We start from the raw sequence: 21,170 nt of genomic DNA, 5'->3' as shown, positions 1-21,170 counted from the left end.
GGAAAAGGACACCAAATATCTTAAAGGTACAAAAGATAAGCTCCAAGGGGTTAAGAGATTTCTCTTAAGAAGAAACAAAGAGGCATCATTGCTAGGATCAGCAATCAACTCTTACATCATTGTAGTATGCTTTAATGCATTCATAGATTTTTTTTTTTTTTTGTTCATCTTAAATTTTAAACAACTGTAAAATGAGTATCTACCTCCCAGATTTACAGATGGGTGAACTGAAGCACAGCATCAGTCAGAGTTACGGGGTTATACAGCAGTCCAGTGAAAAGAGTTCTGGTGGAAATACATAGTAGGCTGCTTTTAGAGGGCTCTCACCAACGGTGGGTATTCCCACAGACAAGAGAGAAACTTCTGAGAAGGCATTGTTTCCTCTTTAGCCCCTCTCCGAAATATGTGAGATTCAAACTGCAGAAAATTTATTTCAGTTTTAGGCAGTCTACCTCCTCTGTGACTGGCATTGCACTTGTTCTCAGGTCGAAATCAGAGCTAGATTTGCTTCCATTATATGTCGATCTCCATCTCGGTAACATGATCTTCTTGAAATACTTCATGGTGTTATTTTTTACAGTTACAAGACACATGGTGTTTATCATGCTGTTACTCATAGCAATGCATTCAACTATATAAAAAGCAGTAAGATAATGCTTCTCTTTCACGAAGATGGTGGGGAAAAAGTCATGGACAATTGTAAAGCCGTAGAAGGGTGCCCAGCAGAGAACGTAGGCAGTCAGGATGCACATCAGTACCATAACAGTTTTTCTTCTGCATCGAAGCCTCTTTCTGATGTGTTCTGTCTGAAATGCTGGTACGGTTTTAAACCAGAGCTCCCGTGATATCCTGGCGTAACACAAGGTCATCACAATGATAGGTGCAACAAATTCAATGCCAAAGATAAAGAGGGAGTATGATTTGTAGTACATCTGCTGGTCAGCTGGCCAAATCTGACCACAGAATATTTTCTCCTGGTTTTTCACTATAAATAACACCGTTTCAGTAGCAGAATACACAGATGGAATATCTACAAGTATGGAGACAGTCCAGACCAAGGCGATTATGAAGGTTGCTGTTTGATAATTCATGCGTGGTTTCAGTGGGTGAACAATGGCCAGATACCTGGAACAGACAAATACATCCAAAATGAAGTCTGAAGACACTTAGTCAGAACACAATTCCAAATACAAGTGGTCAGAATTAGGCAGAAGGGAATTGCTGTAGTTGATAAAAGAGAGAGCCTAGCCAACTTGTCTATGAGGAGAGTTAAGAAAATTTTCCAAAGTTAGAGCCTAGAGCTGAGTTCCTAAATCTGGGCAGAAACTCTGGAGCAAGGGGCTGAAGGGTTTGTTAGGAGGGTGGGTACTTGGCAATCTGAAAATCTGAGCATGCATTAGGGTGTCTGGGGATCGTTTTAAGACCTCAGTCCAACTCCCTCCTGTTTACAAGATTGAACTGAAAAAGTTGCAATTTTGCGTCGTAAGCTTGTTAACACAGATCACATGTCTGGGAGTTATGGAAAGACTGGAAGAGGAGAAAGAGAGGGAGCTTTCCTATTACTGACAAATGTGTTTGCAGGACCTAGCACAACACACGGTGTCGTATCGAGGACATGCCGTGACACAGCATCTGGAAGTTCTTTGGTGGGCAGCACGTGTTCAAATGAGAGTTTGAAACATGCAGTAATATACACCTGGCCAGGTGCAGGTAAAAAGACAAACACATAGAAACACGAAAAGGTTTTCCCTAGGCAGAGAACTATTTAAATATGCTTCTTTTTTTTTACCAAGAGATCAAATATATGTAGCAGTGTTTTTATTATTTTCTTGGCTATTCCATGGGTGCAAAGAGCCAAAGCTGATGCTAATGGTTACAGGTGAGCATGCTTTCAAGCCACCAACAAAGGACTGTGTATCCATTTTCCGCCCATGCAAATTTTTGTTTTGTCTGCTGGAGGCGACTATTGCTAATTAACCTTAAATATGCTTTGTTAAGGCCAAACCATAAAACTTGAGTTTTATGACTCGTTATGACTGTAAAGCTGTGGGTGCACTGAAGTGTTTCACAAAGGACTGAGGAGAAATAAAAGTATATTACTTTCAAGATCCATCAATTTTCCTCAATTCAGTTCAGAAGGGGTAGGACCAAATGGAATTCACTCTGGTTAATTTTTTGTTTGGTTGGAATTTGAGGAGGTTTATTTTTTAAGATGCTATAGATGTAAGAAGGACTTACATTAGAGTACGCTGTCCCGAAAGATTAGGATACTTGTGCTAAAAGGAGATTTTTATCCGAGGCACTCCAGAGATCCCAATACAATTGTGTTTAACACAAAGAATTGTTTCAGTGAAATTCCATATTCATTCAGAGGCTTTTCTATCTGTATATGTTCTATACATAGATAGCATCCACAGGACCTATTAATTCTAAAATAAGCTGGAAGGCCAGTAGTGCTTTCTATCAGCCAGATCTTGGAAGCAGATGAATTATTCATCGCTCTGGGTGCAGGCTAGATGTTAAGGGACAGCAGAATTAGTCAGCCTCATTGTGGAGCTGATAAATGAATGTTTTTAGATTGGGCCCTGTGGAAACAAGGCTGTGGGACGATGTATGTGTATGCATTCATAAGTATGCGTATCTGCTCAGCAGGACATTTGGCTGGATGGGGTAAATCTCTGCAAGAGAGTTGAGGGAGGTTTTCCTGGCTCTCCTTGCTTACCACACTTGGGATGTTACTGTGGAGGGGTCCTGGAGCACATGAGCTGGGTTTGGATGAAACTGCCCTGGAGGATGTACTCAAAAGTACCAGGTGCCCATGGGCATTCAGTCCAGGTGACCCAGCTAAAGCTAAATCCCCCAGAATACTTACAGCATGAATGTTGTACCCTTAGCACCAACTGTTACTCTTCAGATCCTCTCCTTTCACATTGCATTATTTTCTAGTGTAGATGTGGCCTTAAATATGTGAAACTCCTACATTTCATGTGAATAGACAGCAAGGAAGTTGAAAGAGAGCCCTACCAGAGGCAAATCCTGTGGGACAGGCTTACTCTGTCTACACAGGTGAGCCCTTTTAAATGATCTAAACATGAAAAGACTTTTGTTAAGAGCCTATTATTTTTAGAGACCGAAGTCAACAACACACATGACATAGCCAATGTGGAATGGTTGATTATTAAATGAACAGCATTTCTCTCTGTTTACCAAGTCAAAAGCTCACCAAAACAAAAAAAAAAAAGAAAAAAAAACAAAAAAATAAAAAGTTTTATTTTACTTTATTTTTTATTATCTCACAACTAACATGGAAAATTCCTTCTGAAGAGCTTTGATCTGGAAGACAGATTAAATAAGAAGAGACACCTACAAAACACTGCAAGAAGAGCCTCCATAGATGAGTTATTGAATGAAGAATAAGAAAAGGTCAGATTAATGCTGGGCTCTGCAATCAGGGAAACCAGTCCCTTGAAAACTAAATTATTAAGGGACCTTTAGCATACAAGGATATTAAATTATTTTACAAAATCTTGTCCTACATTAGAATGCCTTATATGGCCAGCCTTTTACAAAACTGTTGGAACAGAAAAAGAAATATGACCTTTGTCTGAGATTTTCTGTGTCCAGCAGCTCAGCTGGAACAGAAGCCCTAAGCAGGCTGCCTGATGCCCAGAAATCCCGTACAAAACATCACTGTTCATACCCACATCAACTGCCTGCTGGATGCCTGGTGCATCCAGGACACATCTGATTCACTGAGCTCTGTGTGTGCTGATTGCCTTCACGATTTTCCACATGAAATGTGGGAGCATTGCTTTGATCATTTAATATATGACACACAGACAAGCTACCAGGGGTGAGAGTGCACAGGTATTTCTGGAATAGTAGCTGTAGAGCAGAAATATCCTATCTGCATTTGCTTCCAAAACAGGCTTCTTCTTCCATTCATCCTGTGGCTTCAATTGTCCCACTTTGATCCCTTCTTTCCTGAGGGGTAAGCAAGTGTACGTGGGCAGGAGGCCTCCATCTCCCCTCGTGTTAGCTGTCGGAATGCTGGGATGTTTAGTTTAGGTGGGGTTTGTGGGCTCCTCCCGTCATCACCAGAGATCAGCATTCCCAGGAGGGTAAGTCATTCCCACCTAACATGTGCCTCACTCCCTCTTTCCATTAACTGTCACTACTCATCTGGACAACACACCCAACATTTAAAGAGGTAAAGTTTGGTAAGACACGTCCTACCCTGGCTCTAGACAAATTAATATTGTCATGCCATGACGCTGCTCGCTGCATGTCGTTTAGAACATATTATATTCCCACTTCCCCGGCGGTGAAACAGAAAATTCTTCTTCCCCCTCTATCTTTTTCACACCCTGTCAGTGTAATCTTGAGATTGCTGGAGTTGAGGTGGTCTGGTAGTTACTCTTGCTGCATAGGAACCACATTTAGGACATGATACTATCATCTGAGTTGAACTTCATAGGAAACACTAATATAGAAAAGGTTTGCTGTAATAACAAAATGATACATGGAAGAATAAAGCATAACATTGTTCTGATGTCTCCTGGCCAGGCAGATTTTACCTACAATGGCTGGGTTTTTGTGCAGTGATTAAATATGGAAGGGGATTGTTGCACTTTTCTCCTTCCCCTCTTAATTCCCTTCTTTACTCAGTATTAGGTCATCGATCCATCTCTCATAAGCAGCTATCTTCTCGTAAGAAAGTTTCCCCTAGAACACCTCTTCTCAAGAACAACTTCTTAAGAACAAGAAGGTGTAACACCCACCCCCAGAGCTCTGCTATGCCTTGTAGCCAGCACTGGCTGTGGACCTCATGCTGACAGTACTGCCATCCTGGGTTGGGGCCAATGTCTTCCATTTTGCTCCCAGAAGAGTGGAATTGGGTAAAAGCAAACTGAATTTGACAAACTGTGTTCTTAATTAATTTACATCCCATTAGGATTAGTTAATTGCTGACTAAAGTATCAAGCCATGTAATTATGCATCAAAATAAATGATCTTATTGCACTAAATGAGGCGGCTGGCTACAAAGTGGTGACACACCACTATTCCACGTAGCCTTGCTCCCTGCAGAGCCTGGGCTGAGGTAAGCCAAAGCAGGGAGATTCCTCCAGTCGCAGACACACTGGTCTTCACTTACCCAGCACACCCCTAATACAGCTCACAGCAGGTATCCAACACCTCTCTGTCCATCCCACCGCCTCTTCCCCAAAGAGGGAACACTCTGAAGGACAGGATCAAATCCTTCCCCTGGAGCCAGTGAGTCAAACCCCAGCTGGGGATCCCACTGCTCCGAGACGGGGGTGCCCTGATTAACCACAGTGCTCCTCCCAGCACCCACACCCTCCTCTCCTGAGAGACATGAGTTCTGTAGATGCTGGGGTTGACACGTAAGCACACTCAGGTCAAGTGGCACTGCCCTGATCCACCCGCTGACAGCAGAGGGGGACACAGACCCAAGTCTTTGTGACCCCCTATCCGATGCTCTACCCACTGCCCTTTGCTGCCACCACCAGCATTAAGTGAATACCTAATGTCTTGGAGGGGATCAGAGGACATTCCAGTGACCATCAGACCCTGTGACAACCACCTGACCTGAGCCAAACCTGATTCTGGTATTACTGACTTGACTCTTTGCTCTGTTGAGATGCATGGAGGCTTCTTCCCACCGGAGGCAATGGCAGTTTTTATGTATAGAAGTATTCACACTGATAGCCAGAAGAGTTAATCCTTTTTTGATTTTTTTTTTTTTTTGTGGCCACAAACAGGTAACTAAATTTAACATGCTGGGGACAGAAGGCCCGTCTCACACAGATAGCTGAGGTCAATGGGGTACCAGTCTGAGGCAGAGGTGTAAGGATAATGCAATGCGATGTGGGCACATACACAGACAGGACAACAGAAACACAAGTAACAGGAAAAAAGCCTCCATCTTGAAGGAGGAAAGTAGGAAAGAAAGTATCATCTTAGGACGGCTTCCCCGTCTAGCTTTGGCGCTTTCCTCTCCAGTTCACTGGTGGATACACGTTGTTCGACTGAGCAAATTCAGTGTGACACTCGGAGAAGCCATCCATAAAAAACCAGGAGATTTTTGTCAGGTTGCATAAATGAATCAGCCAAAGTGAATCACACTGCATAGGAGACAGAACCATCTGAAGAAGAACAAAATAACCTATTCCTTACAAGGTCTAGATTTCACCTTAAATTCAAATGCCAATTGGAAGTGACATTGAGGGTAGTGGACTTTGTGAGATGTTAAATGAAAAAGCACAGGCAGGATAAAGAGTCTGAAAGTGCCTGTGTTGTCAATAAGGCAACAGGAAAAGCCAAGGGCTGTGAGATGCACCAGGACAGGACTGGGTGCAGAGCGGTTAAAAGGTTCTTTTTAATATCCCAAAAATGCAAGTCTGAATCATACTTCAGGTGTCTGCTAAAAGATGACCCCAGCTGAACTTACTTTACAGTGCTGGAAACTAAAACTGATCAGGTTTGACACAGCCATAGCATTCCTCTGCAGCTCGTGGCTAAACAACCAAGTTGCCTTAACGCTGCTAGGTGGGAGGGTGGTATCTGATCTTGGGTGAAACTGTGAGGTTACGGGCACAGCTCCTGAGAGGAGGTGGCAAAAGAACAAGGTTATGTTTGCCAGGAAATCTGCCTGTTCTTTAGAGTTCAGTTACCTATTACTAATTAAACAACTACTAATAAAACAGTTCATTTGTTGCTTTAAAATAGGTTAAGTACACTGAAACACACAAACAAACAAAAAAAAATCAAGCGAAAACAAAAAAAAAATTAATGGGGAAAAACCTTGGGTTTGACCTTTACAAGTAAACCCAGTGTTATGTACTGACACCGTGTTTCTAGAGCCCTGTCCCCTGTGTGGCCGCCTGCAGCTCCGCACAGCAGCGGGGCTCTTCTCAACCCCGGGCTCTGCCCAGGGACATGAGAAATCACAGCGCTGCCAACTCACAGCAAAGGCTCCAGGCTCTCGCCTGTGAAGCAAAACCCTTCACATCTGCACTTACGCATTTCATACAAAGTCCACCAGCAATCCCAAATGCTGAGTATACCATAAAAACAACCCCTGGCTGCTATTGGTACATGTGCGGCCGGTCATGTGTTACCAAGAGCAGAAACCCAGGGTCTGGAGCATCACTTCACCGTGGGTATATCCCAGACACACACGATCACAGAGATCCCGGCACCACTGCCCGGGGTTCCTCCTGCACCAAAAAGAGTTCTGACACTTCTATACATTCCCTTCCTATTTACCCCCAGCAGCAGCCAGGGCATTAATTCTTGTTTCTCAAGCCATTACACTCTTCCCTTGATTAAAGTGTTTCACAGACATCCCAGGTCAGACTCTAAACCAGATCTCTAGGAACCTCGGCAGATGGTGTCTGAAGGGTAATGCCTGGTACCTGCTGGGAGTCTGACAGCAGCATTCCCTAGAGACAACTCACCTCCATCTTTCCAAAATCCACTAAAATATCCACAGGCCCAGTTATACTGAGAAGGACCGAGAAAACGAATCCATTGTTCAATCTCACTGTTGCCCAAAATGCAAGTTCCACACGGACTTGGCACCTAGAAACACGTACACCTGCCGCTGCCAGGCGCTCTCCAGGGGGCTGAAGCGGCGCTGCCCGCCCCTGACCGTGCTGTCCGCGCTGCCCTCAACCCCAGCAGCGATGGCCGGGCCGCAGGCGGGGGGCGCTAGGCAGGGGTTTGGTTTCTCACCGGCACTGTTTGAGCTCGGCCTGCCCAGCGCAGCCTGGCTGAGGCTCCTCAAACCCCGGGTGTGCTGAGCGGGCGCAGTGTCAGAGGTCCAGCACCGCCCCTCGCTGTCTGCTCGGCCCCTGGTGTGCAGAGGAGGTTCAGATTTCCCCTGCCATGGCTGGGCAGCTCCTGGCAGCAGAGGACTCCCTGACCCACGGCGTGGCTGTGGTGGGCACGGGAGAAGGGGACAGGGCTGGGGGGTGGGTGTCATTCTGGGGTCTCTTTAATTGCCAAGCGCCCCCCAGACGGCTGTCGAACGGGGGAAGCTCCGCTCGATGCGTTCACTGGCACGTGACGGTCTTTCTGGAGCTTCCTTTAAAACACACAAGTTGTTCTGTGTTTGGGCGCTGCGGTCCCCACCCCTGCAGCCACACAAAACCCACCATGAACATCTGGGGTGCGCTGCCAGTCTGCCGAGAGCCCGGGCAGAAAGAGCCGTTCTGCCCCGCGGTGATGTCCCAGGTGACGTCAGCACGAAGCGCAGGGGCCAGGTGGGAAGGGCGGGGGAAGCTCGCGCTGGTGCTGATGGCCCCCACGGAGCTGGAGGAGGTGCCGCTCTCCAGGGGCTCCAGCGGGGACCACGGGGCCCTGTCAGCGGCCCCCAGCCTTGGCTGCACTTGGGGACCAGCAGCCCCCAGTTCTCAGCCTTTGCAGGGCGGGTGTCTGTGAGCCATGGGCAGGGCTGGGGATCCCACCTGGAGCCAAAGGCTTGCTGCAGCCTCCTCTGCCGGCCTGGGGCACCTCGGGGCAGCCCTTCCCTCCAGGCACCTCCCTGCAGCCCAGAGGTTGTCCCCAACGCTCGCTCGGAGCTCAGGGGGACGAGTGGCACAATGTGCGTGCAGGGGGCAGGGGAGGGAAGAGGCACGAGGACTCCACGCCAGGTCAGACAGCCCGGGCCAGGGGCTTCACCTCCACTGTGGCTCTTCCTTTCCCAGGCAGCCCCTGCCCTTCTGCTTCCACACACGCACACGAAGACACCCCCCTGAGATCCAATACCTGTCCAGGCCTCAGCCCCTGCCCCACGGTTCCCCAGAGCTGCCTGGGGCAGACACCAGCCCACGGGGCTCCCAGAGCTGTCGGGGGGAGCAGAGGTCCCAGGAAGGACCAAGGGGGAGAAAGCCAGCCTGCCCCCAGCTCTGCTCTGCCTGGGAAAGCCCAGCCCAGCCCAGCCCCACGTCTGTGGGGAGAGCAGCTGGGCGAGGGGCAGGGGGAGGGGGCTGCCTCCAAACCCAGCTCAGCTCCCCTCAGGGCTTGACTCCACTGCTTCTGCCTGACAGAAGTGACTGAGGAGCTCCTGGTCCAGGTCTGCTATGGGCTTCGGAGGAATGACAAAGACCTGCTCTATTCAGCCTAAGAATAACTGCTGTATTTAGAAAAAGGGTACAACGGGTGCTTGAGGGCCTCCAGAGCAGAAGGGGTGGTTGGGGCACCCAGAGCTCTCGTGCGTGGAGCAATCGCTACTTCTTGCCACGTTTCTTATTGGTTTCGATCAGGAGCAGCCCCTGCTTCTTGATGTCTTCCCGGGTGAGGACACGGTCATGGTCTTCACCATCAGAAGCAGGGGGGTCTGGAGGAGACAGCAGAGAGGAGCGGGCTGGGGAGGGTCTGCGGGGCCACCTCCACTATGCCCGTGTCCCCGGGGAGATGTGGCCCGTTTTGGAGGGCTGGTGGCATCCCAGAGAGCCCCGTGCCAGGCCCTCGGGCACGCCGTACATCCCTGCTGAGCTACAAACAGGACAGGAAATGCAAGCGTGTACACGTGTTTGCCCATCAATAAAACCAAGATCCCTCTGCCAGAGAAAATCCCAGAAGTTTGACTTGCAGAAAAAGACATTGGAAGGAAACTGCCTTCCCAGCACCACGCTCCCAAACCCACTTAGATTAGGTTTCTGTATCTCAAGATCTTCACCCTGTTGTGCTCCAGGTGCTGAACACAGAAACCAAGGAAACAACTCCCCACCTGGGTGAGTCTTCCCAGGAAGACTGTTTTGCCACAGACAGTGTGCAAGCTCATAGCCAGCAGAAGTCAGTGCTAAGGGCAGAGCTGCGTGGGAAAGTGCCTGTTTGCCCCTTCCCCACCTGCCTTGGGCCACAGTGGGAGCTACACACACATCTTCCAAGCACCCAAATTAACAGTTTTGGTCCGTAGCCCATTCAGTGATAGACATCAACCAGCTTTTCAGAACTATTAGATAAGAGGCCACGAGATTGTCGTAAGAATATGTTATTAAAGTCAAAAGGAAATTGCCTGGTTTCTACCATAATCAATCCTCGCTGACTGTGAGATAATGTAAACCAGTCCCTCAGGGAAACAGACCGAGACAGATATCCAAGAGTCCTGCAGAACATCCCTCAAGACCCAAAGCCCCACTTCCCAAAATTACAGGCCAAAGATGAGTCAGAAATGACTCAGTGCTTCACCTTCTCAAGGGGCACAAAGCACAGTTCCATACACACAACCACACAAGCTGCTTTTCCAGCAAAGCCTCGCGCTTCACACCTGCGTCTCTTCCGCACGCTTGTTTACAGCAGATGATGTGTAACAACACCCCTCCTAAAAACCACCAGCCCACTGTTGTTCAGGTAGTGCTGACCCTCACAGGGACCCAGCCTCAGTGACCCGGGTCAGGATGAGCCCCCACATGGGGAGCACTTGAGGGCACAGACACAGACCCAGACACCCTGCCATGAGCCGCTGGCACTGAGGCTCCGGCCAGGCCGGTGGCAAAAGGAACGTCATTTCCTCTTGCCAAAGCTGAACTGTGCTATTACAAGAAAAACCCGCAGTGTTGTTTGGCACAGGTGTAAGTACTCTGTGAAATACAAAAACAGTTTAATGCCATGTTACAGCGTCCAGCTCCTTCTGCAGAGCTGAGATAAGGCTCCTTCCATCCTCTTACGCCACGCTCTTCTGCTGAGAAAGCTTCTAGGAGAGGCTCCATCTCTGCTTTTCCACAGCACCCGGCGAAACGCCACCCCCACCTCGTGCCAGGCCTTTGCAACCAACAGCAGAAGAGAGATGTCAGAATATCAGCTCTGACACGAACAATGAAAGGTCGATACTTTGCCTGCTTTGGCAGCCCAGGTATCAGGAAAGAAAGCAAAATTGTGGCTCATCTCATAACAGGAAAGAAAAAGCAGCTCCCACGGTGCATAACTAGTGCTGCCCTTCACCCCCCGGGACAGCACACCGACCAAGGCGAGGGTGGATGCTCTGCAGTTGAGAGCCACTGACAAACCACACTGAGCACTGGGCAGCCACAGCAGATCGGGAGGTGTGAGTGGGGGCCATGTGTGGGCAGGCTCACTGCCAGCCGCGTGTGGAACAACCAATCCTCTTTGTCTGGCAGAACAGGGACACCTTTACTGCACCCCAAAACACCTTGTTCAAGCAATATCTTGATTTGGCAACAGATGCTGCACTCCCACGGGACATCCTGGTGTTACTCTCCCCTTGGATACAGAAATGACATCAACAGGCCGCCTCCTCCACGCTTCTCCCAGGAATTACCATCAGCAGATCATTACTCTGTGCACTGGTTTGTGGACTTCTGCTCAACTGTGTCATTCGCCTGGCAAGAACCTTCAAAAAATGCACAGGAGAAACACCCCGAGAAATGCAGCACAACACTGGTGAGGAATAGCAGGCAGATGGGCTGGACTGCTGCAGGCTCAGCCCTGATCATCTCCAACAACAGATGTGGTCAGGGGAAGGCTGCAAATAAGGAGGAAGCGCAATACTCGGGGGGACCTCAGACTTCCAGAATTTTCTACATCTATCAGCTCTGCTTCACTACCCATTTACTGAGTAATTCATAACAGACTAAAGAACAGCAAGAGACGCGGGATCTACCACCCAAGGCAAAAATAAGTCTTCATTCAGAGATCACAAAGCGCTTTACAAAGGAAGCCGGTATGATACCACATGGCAAAGACAGACTGTCCAGCCAGAGGTTACCTTTGAAGTAATTTTTTCTTTTTTTCCTCTTTTTCGCTGGGCACTCACAAGTCTTACACAGAAAAGGCCTCAAGATCTCTTGTCATGTTGTTTATGAATTGTAATTTTTTTCAATAGCCCAGGTTTAAAGAAGAAAGATTTGAACATGGGAAAGGGTGAAGTGTCCCTGTGACAAATCCAGACTCTAATGCTAGAAGTAGCCCCCAAGCAGTGAGAGGATATTTCTTAAATCTTATCTTAAAATGTAGAATTCTGAACCAGAGTAGCAGAAGTCAAAATCTAGCCCAGACACTGAGCTCTTGCAGAGAAGAGCATGTTTTTCTTTTAGGAATCTTTCACCCATTCAAAGCTAGAGAAAGTTTTTGGAGAGCTCTAAATGTGCACATCATTTTCAGTTGATTCTAGATTTGACAGTGAGGTACCCCAGCCCTATTCCGTTTGGTTAACGTATGGCTAACAGTGCTTGCATACTCTAAAAAGTGCTGCCTGTAACACTTCGTCTGTAAACCTTGTATTTTAGACACCTTATACCTTAACACTTGTTGCCCCATTTCAAATAAAACTCCAGCCAAGTTCATGAAAAGTTTTTTCACCCTCTCTCTTCCCTCGCAGTCACCCGCTCCCAAAGGGCTCTCAGCAAGCATTGCGAGTGGGGCCATTTACAGTCCCCGTGGAGGTCAACGGCTAACGTAGGGTCACTTCTTAGGGAAGAGTGCCAGAGGGGACCCGGAAACCTCTCCTGTGGCAAATGGACACAAGCGTCTTGAACATGCTCTTCTCCGGGACACATTTTGTTCATTTTGTTTCCTGTCAACTCAGACTGTCTTGCTCTCTCTCACACACACCCCTCCTCCGTATTTACATTGCAAATGGCACTATCAGCATCGTGAAACTTTTTGTTTTAGAAAACAAGAACGTTCATCTCAAAATTGTGTCAACAAAATACGCCTACTTGATTACTTCCCAACCCGTCCAAAAACTTTTAGGATATTATTATTACTGTTACTCACGCCTGCAGTTTATAAATACAAAGGTTAATAAAGCCATTTCATTCCCTGGGAACAAGTCTAGTCTGGTCTGTCCTCCCAGTTTATCACAATCTCCCAGCCGGGGGAGATAATCTACATTACGAAATGGTGTCCCTATGATTAACAGCAGTCTTGCAGGCTACAAACATACCCATTAGATTTCACATTTTATCTGATAAATACATTTCAGGGGAGTAACTCTGGAGGACAGAGAAAGTGTGCCACAACTGTCAGAAGTCCACTTAATTACTAAATCCACTAGGAACCACCATCGCCTTCTGCTGCTGCATAAAAGCAACCTGCAGAACAGGCCCAAGTTCTCAGCCTAAAACCAAGCAGCTGGAAGGGTAAATGCAGGGAAAACCCAGACTCTAACCCACCTGGCTGTGCATCATCCAGCCCTGCCTGGCCCCACAGCCTTGGATCATCCGGCACCTGAGAGAAGCAGCCTCAGACCTCCCCTGCCCGCCTTCACACCCTGCTTGTATCTGTGAGAGACGAGAAACCAGGCCTGTGAGAAACTAAGACAAACAACCTGGGAAAGCAAAAGTTGAGGCTGATTGAAGAAATGCCTCAAACACTCGCAAGACAAAACTCTGAGTCACAGGGTGCATTCTGTGGAGGCCGAAGCTGATAACGCTGCCCGATGTAGCTGGGGGAGAGAGCCCTGTGGAGACAGGACGGCTCTGCCCTGGGGCACCTGGGCAAATTTCAAGGGCCATGTGTCCGGTGAATGAACTTTGCTTCATTATCCACAAAATGCATATTAAAGTTGACACCCCTCAATATGCTAACGAGGGCTGTCATGATCATGCTAATGACATCATCCCATGAAACACCTTACCCCTCCCTGTACATGGGATACGTAGCTATGTGGGTCGACCTAGGGGACGGACCCAAGGAAAATGGGTATAAATCAAAGGGGGGAAGAAAGGGCTCTCTCTCTCTCTGCCCCTCTCCCTGCCCCCCCGACCGTCTGGAGAAAGCAGTGAAGCGAAGAAGACGAATGCCAGCGGAGAAGACGGCCGCCTCCTGGAACCCTCGCCGGCGGGATCAGCGCAGGAACCCAGACCGGTGATCTGTATTCCCCCATTCCCTCTATCTCCCTCTTTTCCTTTTTCTATTAAGAAATGCAAAGCATATTATATTGCTCACCACAACTTGCTCTGTACTTGGCCAATTATCATGTGTTCAATTAGTGCATTGTAGGTAGTTAATAAATGCTTGAACTTGGAGACTTGTTGTCCGCTCCAATTGGGGATTTGCGAATCTGAGTCACTTGCCCCCCTCATCGGAGCGGGACGTGACAGTATCACACACTGGTGGGTTTCATGCCCAGCAGTTCCCTCCACTAAAGCACAGGCATTACCTGCACCCACAGAAAGGTTTGACTCCACTTCAGGACCCTCATAAGCATCACCTGCAACTATAGCAGCTGCAGCAAGTTCCAAAAGTCCAATTACTCAGAAAAAAAAGGGCTGGATTTTAGCAGCTGTGAAGTAGTCCTCACCACACAGTGTGACATTTGGTAACAAACAGTGGAATTTACCTTTGCATCACCTATCCTTTCATCTATTTGAATGATTTCCTGTTGCCACCCAACCTGGTGCTAATTCCTGTGCTCAGATCCAGTGCTCCGAGGGCACCACCATCACCCCGAACCGTGTACCTTGACCCTCAGCAGCTCTTTACAAATCCATCCCTTTTTCCAAGGGAGAGTGTGTAATAGCTCTACCAGGAAGAGGTTCTGGCATTCACCTTGAACTCCTGAATGCATCTGCCTGATCCTAATGACAGCAAGAACCCAGCACCTGTCTCACGCCCTTTGACAAGACTTTGTAAAGTGCAAGGAAGCAGAAGCATATGGGAAAAAAGCTGTAGAACAAAACTCAGCCTTGATTTCCATCAGGTCAAGCAACAGGAGATGGATGGAAAATGAAATTAAGATCACCTGCAGAGATGGGAGCAAACATTTATTAGGCACACTCACCTCCACAGCCTCACTCTGCCATCCCATAAAGGCAGGACAACAAAGAATTATGACTCCCTGTGACTGCACGTCTGTCTCATCTGCTGGTGATTCCCACAAGAGGCAACATGTGCCTGAAAAAGAGATCACAGCTGGACCCTAAATCATTTCAAACCGACTCTATTGCACAAGGCAGCACCTGCTATTCCATCTCCCATATGCAAGGAGTTACACTGACACCTGCCAAATCCGTGCTGAAAACTGTCAGGCACATTTCAAATGCAGGTAACTCGTGTAGGAAGAAATGTCTGTGCCATAACCATGAAATGCACAAGGTTTCCTCAAACTTGCCAGCTCGTATGTGGATAGTTCAGATACTGAAACCCAAAGCACTTGCCTGTGCTGGTAGGAATTACTGCAAGACAACAGATCTCATCAGTATAAAACAAAAGTGTCAGACTAATTCTACGCAGTTCAACATTCTCCAAGAAAAAAAAATGGCTAAAGGAAAAACAAAACTCACCTGAAAAAGAAAAATTCTCATGGCACAAACTCATAGCCACTAAAGTGAGGGTTTGCCTTGAAACAAGATGCACTGGGTTTAATCAACTGAATCTTCTCACCTGGGAGAAAGAGTCTGACCACGATAAATTACTTTCATGAATGCAGATCACCCTGGTCCTTCACAGCAAATCTTCAGCATTTATCTTCATTCTAGTAAAGAACTGCACCTACGGGTCATTTTACAATTCAAGTGTTTGCATAAACCTGTTGCATGTCAGCGCGCACATTCCCCAGAAGATTCACCAAGACAAAGTCATTCTTTCTGCCAGCTAGTGACAGGGACAGCCATCAGGTCAGGCTCCCTCAGGAAATATTTACACAGCTGTATCCTGCCACCCCTCTGGAAACGACACCCCCCTTGGAGGGAGCTGAGAGGTCACACCCCAGTCATGGCTGAGGTCCCTTTCTCCATGCCCTGTCTGCTGGCAGGAGCATGGAACCAGAAGCGCAGACTGCAGCCAGGCAGATCAGCCCGGTGGAACAGGAATAGAGGGGCCAGGAATGAGAACGACATCAGTTCAGGTTTCAGAATCAAGCCAGAAACCTGGGACGTGGCCCCTGAACTGCGGTTCTGTACTATCAGTGACCGTGCAAAGCTGACCCACAGCTGTGGGCCCTCCTGTCTCATCAGCTGGCAGCAGCTCATCTCCAGACGGGCCGGGACACTTCCACACATGCCAAGAGTGGGTGCCAGTCCCACACCGACACCTGCACTCTCGGGATCTAACCCTCTACAGAGGCAAGAGGGCAGCATTCAGCTGTCACGGCAGAACAACTATTTGGCATCTCCTCCTAGGAAAAGGCAGCAGATCAAACACTGCAGCTCCCAACTCCAGACGAGCATCTGTGCTCAGACAGAAGCTGTCCTTGGATCAGAGGGGCGACTTCAGCCAGAGCCACGCGAGCCTGATCCACCCAGAGATATTGTACTGCTGCAGGACCTCGTGCGTGCAGCACACAGGCCTCTCGCTGCCCGAGCAGAGCAGGGAGAGAGGAGAGAGTCGTCCGAATGATGCCTCAGCCAAAGTCTCAGACAGCAATGGATTGTCACTGCCTGTGTACAAACCCACACCACACTGACTTCAGCCGTGCTCACCACCAGAACAACCAGCATAAAGTGTTTTATTGCTGCGCTCACTCCTTATTCATCAGCTGGACTACGATATGTGGTTTCCCTGGTTTGCAATACTCTATGATCATAGTGTTGCCATATTTTGTCAGTGCTCTGTGCATCTTGTTTAAACCGCAGGCTGTGGATCTTATCTTACTTAAGCGAGGTTTCTTATTCTGTGCTTCTTGCTCCCAGGGAGGCTGCACAGGAGGGGTGGGGGGGGCTGGAGGAACAGATGGGGCCTGCTGTGATTCCTTGTAAATATGAACTGAACTTGTCCTAATGTACTTGAATGAAGCCAGACTGACTGCCTGATGTCTGACAAAAATAGCACAAGTCAAGGCACTTGTAGCTGGCTTTTTCAGGCAGTCTTCATAGGGAGCTTTTGATATTGATTGATTTCTGGAAGGCAAGACAGCACTGGGGAAAGGAAACTGCAGCCTGGCTAAATGATTTCTTCACTGTAGGCAGTGTCCAGAGCACCTGCTAACCGGGTCCTTACTGCCGTTTATGAACACAGAAAATGAGTTATCTGTAAGGAAAGTTTCAGTAGAAGTAAGGCTGAATTTGCACCTCTGATTCTGATGCAAACAAGAGATTACTGGGCAGTGCCTACATCTCAAATGCACGCCTGTGTTTTAATGCAGGCTGTCAAGGTCTTTTCAGGGGTACTTCTGAACTGCAGGTTGTGTGCCTGACTGGTGCTGAGTCCTGGGATGAGTCAGCTCCTGGTGATAGTTTTAGCTCAGAGGATGTGATAGGCTGGAAACCATTTTGTTGTGGAGCCCAGATGTCGGAGGTGTGGATATGTTGCTGATGGCCCCCTGGCCCGGAGATGTGGGAAGTTTTGCCAACAGTCTGCTAAGGATTTTGTTTTCTGCTGGAACAGGTTTCCAGATGGCTTTAACAAACGATTGCCTTTCTGTTTGCTGTGGCTATCTGCAGAAGGGCCCTCCTGTTTGTTTGGATTTAACCAGTGTAAGGGCTTTGCGGGAGGACTGGCTGAAACAGCCTTCTCTCTATGGAGATCACTAGCATTTGTGTAGAAAAGCAGAGGTTCGGTCAGTAAAGCTCACAGTGTAGTATTGTGCTCAGACCATGATCTGTCTCCTGGAGATGCTGTTCAGCTGGATTCATATTCCAACTAAATCTTTCCAAGTCCTACAGAACAGAGTCCCATGGGCTCATGATGTAGTCAGAGTGCTCAAGTGGCAATGTGTGATTTGCCATTGCTTTGCCAAGGCAAAGCCCATTTCAAGATAACAGCCCCACAAAAAGCCCAGGACTGTGTTGTGGTAAGGTATTGGCTGTCTTTTTCTACCTGCCAATCCACAGACATGTGGTGCTCAGATCACAGCTAACCCTTGCAGGAGGTTAAAACCTTTGTGGGAACAAAAGCACAAACACCAATATGGTCGTTGCTATTTGCTCGATTTATTAAGTGCAATTGCTTTATATACGCCTTTCTGCACATCGCGAGGTCTTTAGTTCTCTGTTCTCTCTGTGCATTGTGAGATCTTTCATGCGCCTCTATTCTTCCTGTACATCGAGAGATCTTCCGAGCGCCTCTCCCTACACTTCCCCCTCCCCAGGCTTTACCAACCATGTGTCAGAGTTGTATAAGGCCGATGCCTCCCAGATCTCCCCTTTCTTTGTTTTGCAGCGGCACCTGCAAGACTTGTTTGAGAGCTGTATCAATTAAAGGTTAGACAAACTTCAAAAACACAGCATACTTAGAATAGTTCCACAGAAGGCTAAAAGAAGACAGCAGTTATAATTACTAGTTAAAAGGTAACCTGATTTCACTACTTATAATTAAGGGATATGACTAAATACTACAAAAATAAACAGTAAGGAAAATACAGAGTAGCACACTTAATTAATAGGAGTACTAACATTCAGATCAGCAATTGCTAGGGAACCCTGGATGCAGCGAGAATTCAGAGTGCCCTTCCTCACAAACTGGAAACCCTACGCGATGTGTCCGTCCGTAGGTGAGGCATCCAACGTCGCTGCAAGCAGGTCCGGCCTCTAAATCAACAGGCCAAAATAACTGGCAACTTTCTTTGAGCGAAAACATCTGATTCCATTCTCCTGTTGGGTTCCACCCAGAGCCTGGCCAGTACTCCAGGGGGAAAACCAAGGGAGTTTCTAATAAGGTTAAACATTTGAGTTCTTAATTCTTAATATTGCTAAACAAAGAAAGTTGAATACACACATTCTTACAGCATTTCATCCTTATTAATAACTACATTCCATCTAAACTACATCTTTCACTAGTGACTAGTAAGCCTAAATATTTCATTAAGGCAACTGTAGTGTAGTTTGTTCTGTTGCAGTAGAAAACATTACCCAGACATTCTGCTTAAATGATCAGTTGAAGAGATTGCAAACAGCTGGTACAGGGGGACCCACAGCTGGATCCTGAGTGCTGGCTGCCTCTCACCCTCAGGTGTGGTGGCACACACCTTGCCAGTAATCACCAGGGACTGTGACCTGTGAACATACAAGCATAACCTCTTCCCCAGGTTATTAAAAGAAAATGGTTCTATTTGTACCACATCCCTCCACCATCCACTAATTTGACCTTGCCAAATGGTTGTGGGGTTGCCGCCAGAATTAATATTTTGGGTAGTGGTGTTGACCTGTGAAAAGGTCATCTTTGCCCAACTATCTTTTGATACCAGTTCAATAAACTCTTATGGATTAAAGTATGGAACTCTTAATAGACATGTTTGGAACGGATCAGATGGCGTTGCCATAGATAGACAAAAGGGTTCTTTTCCCGTCTCATTTGCTATAGTTACCCATACGTTAGGTCTGGGTGAGATGGTTCGTTTAGTGAAAGATCCAAGTAGCCAAAGGCCACAGAAAATCTACAAAAACTTTTAAGAAGAAGTGGTTGTTTCAGGTTTTACACATCGTGCAGGTATCCATTTAATTAAACCATCCTTTTCCACTGCTGCGTACCCACGCCCAAACACTCTCAGCGACCAGCCCAATTCCCATGCCATCGCTCCCGGTTCCTTGACCTGAACTAAAGAATAGTTTTTTGTCGCCTGGGTTGGCATAAAGTGTTTCCACAGGGGAGGTGTGGACTCATCGCCTCTAACAAAATGATTTAAAGCATAAAGGGCGCGGGACAAAAGAGTCTGCTGTCGGTCTGTGGCTATTGTCCCCTTATGACCTTCCCCCTCCCCAAGCTGTTGTAGTTTGGCTTTTAGGGTGCGATGCGCACGTTCCACTATTGCTTGTCCTTGACTGTTGTAGGGCAGGCCGTGTACTAATTTGATGTCCCATAATGCACATCATTCTTTAGTACGTTTAGCGATGAAACAAGGGCCGTTATCTGTCTTGATTTCTTGTGGCTTCCCTAATAAGGCGATGACACCCTCCCAATGAACAATAATGTGTCTGGCTGTTTGTTTGCGAGCCATTGTGGCTAATAAGATGTCAATGGTTACTATGAGGTATTTCTTTAGTTTTAGTAGGTCACATTCTGTTATGTCAGTTTGCCATATCTGATCGGAAGAGAAACCCCTTGAATTGACACCTGCTTCCCACAGTGGGCCCTTGTGACAGTAGGGACAAAGTGCCACTATATATTTCTCTGTCACAAGCAAAAAACAACATGTTTTCGCTAAGGCTTTTGCTCCGAGGTGTAGAAAGGCATGTAAATGCTTTGCAGCATCTAGTGACCATATACCCCATGCCGCCTGGTCAGCGTGATGATTGCCTTCTATGATTGGACCAGGTAGGGACTGGTGACTGTTCACATGTGTAAGAAAGGCCTGTCCTACACGTTGTTGTAGAGCATCATAAAGTAAAGTTGACGCTTCTGTCTGTACAAATCCTACTGTTGTCATTTTGTGTACAAGTTTATAAACATATAGAGAGTCTGTAACAATATTAATTGGATTCTCTGTTTCCTGCTGGAGTGCTGTCTGGACCGCTTTGGCTTCCAACCATTGTACTGATTTGTCAGTCTGAGTCCACAATTTCTTTTTCCAGCATCCTTCAGCTTTCCATTCGACTGCAGCTGTTTGGGATTGTGATGAGGCATCTGTAAAGGTAGTTGTGCCAGTAAGAGGGTGCATGACTAGAGGTAGTGTGAGTTGTAGCTTAAAGTGTTTTCAAGTGTGAAACCCATTGTAGACCCTTTCCGGTTACTATGGAGCCTGGAAAGTCAAAGATGGTACATAAGTCTTCCAAACGCTTAACCATGTCGTCCCACACTTGCTGCTTCCAGGGGATGAGTACTGTGTCAGGTTCCTTTCCAAAGTGTTGAAGGGTCATATTACATAGGCACCCTATAAGCGACTATGGTAACAAAGGCGGCCTTGTTGGTATTTTGGTAAGCCCAGGCTAAAGGTGCAGGCTTGCTGTCTGTGCCTTGAAATAGGATGCCTATTGTGCCATGGTCAGAAATAAAGCACCCTCCTGTGATTGACTGTTTTGGATCCCATTGCTGCAAAGGTCTCTGTTGCTGTAAAATAGCTTGTATTAGTGTTGAATTGTCCTGACACTCCTTTGTGAGTTTCTTTGGTTCCCACAAGTGTTCTCCTTGCAGCAATTCATAAAAGGGTTGCGTAAGTCACAAAGGAATACAGATAAAGCTGCAGAGCCACTGCAAGGCTCCTACTAATTTCTGAACATCATGAAGAGTGGCAATGTGTGGAGAAAGAGCTATTGGTTGTGGACTTATATGGTTCCCAGCTAAAGTCATGCCCAGATATTGTAATC

General features: G+C 47.3%; 1 pseudogene; it reads right to left on the bottom strand.

Annotated features, from left to right (window-relative positions):
• Window positions 1–428: 428 nt before the first annotated feature.
• Window positions 429–20,651, bottom strand: LOC141954996 (prokineticin receptor 2 pseudogene; annotated as a pseudogene).
• Window positions 20,652–21,170: the final 519 nt, after the last annotated feature.

This window comes from Athene noctua, unplaced genomic scaffold (assembly GCF_965140245.1).
Source record: "Athene noctua unplaced genomic scaffold, bAthNoc1.hap1.1 HAP1_HAP1_scaffold_60, whole genome shotgun sequence".
Lineage (NCBI taxonomy): Eukaryota > Metazoa > Chordata > Aves > Strigiformes > Strigidae > Athene > Athene noctua.
The sequence above is the reverse complement of the archived record's forward strand: the minus strand, read 5'-3'. Positions and strand labels throughout refer to the sequence as shown.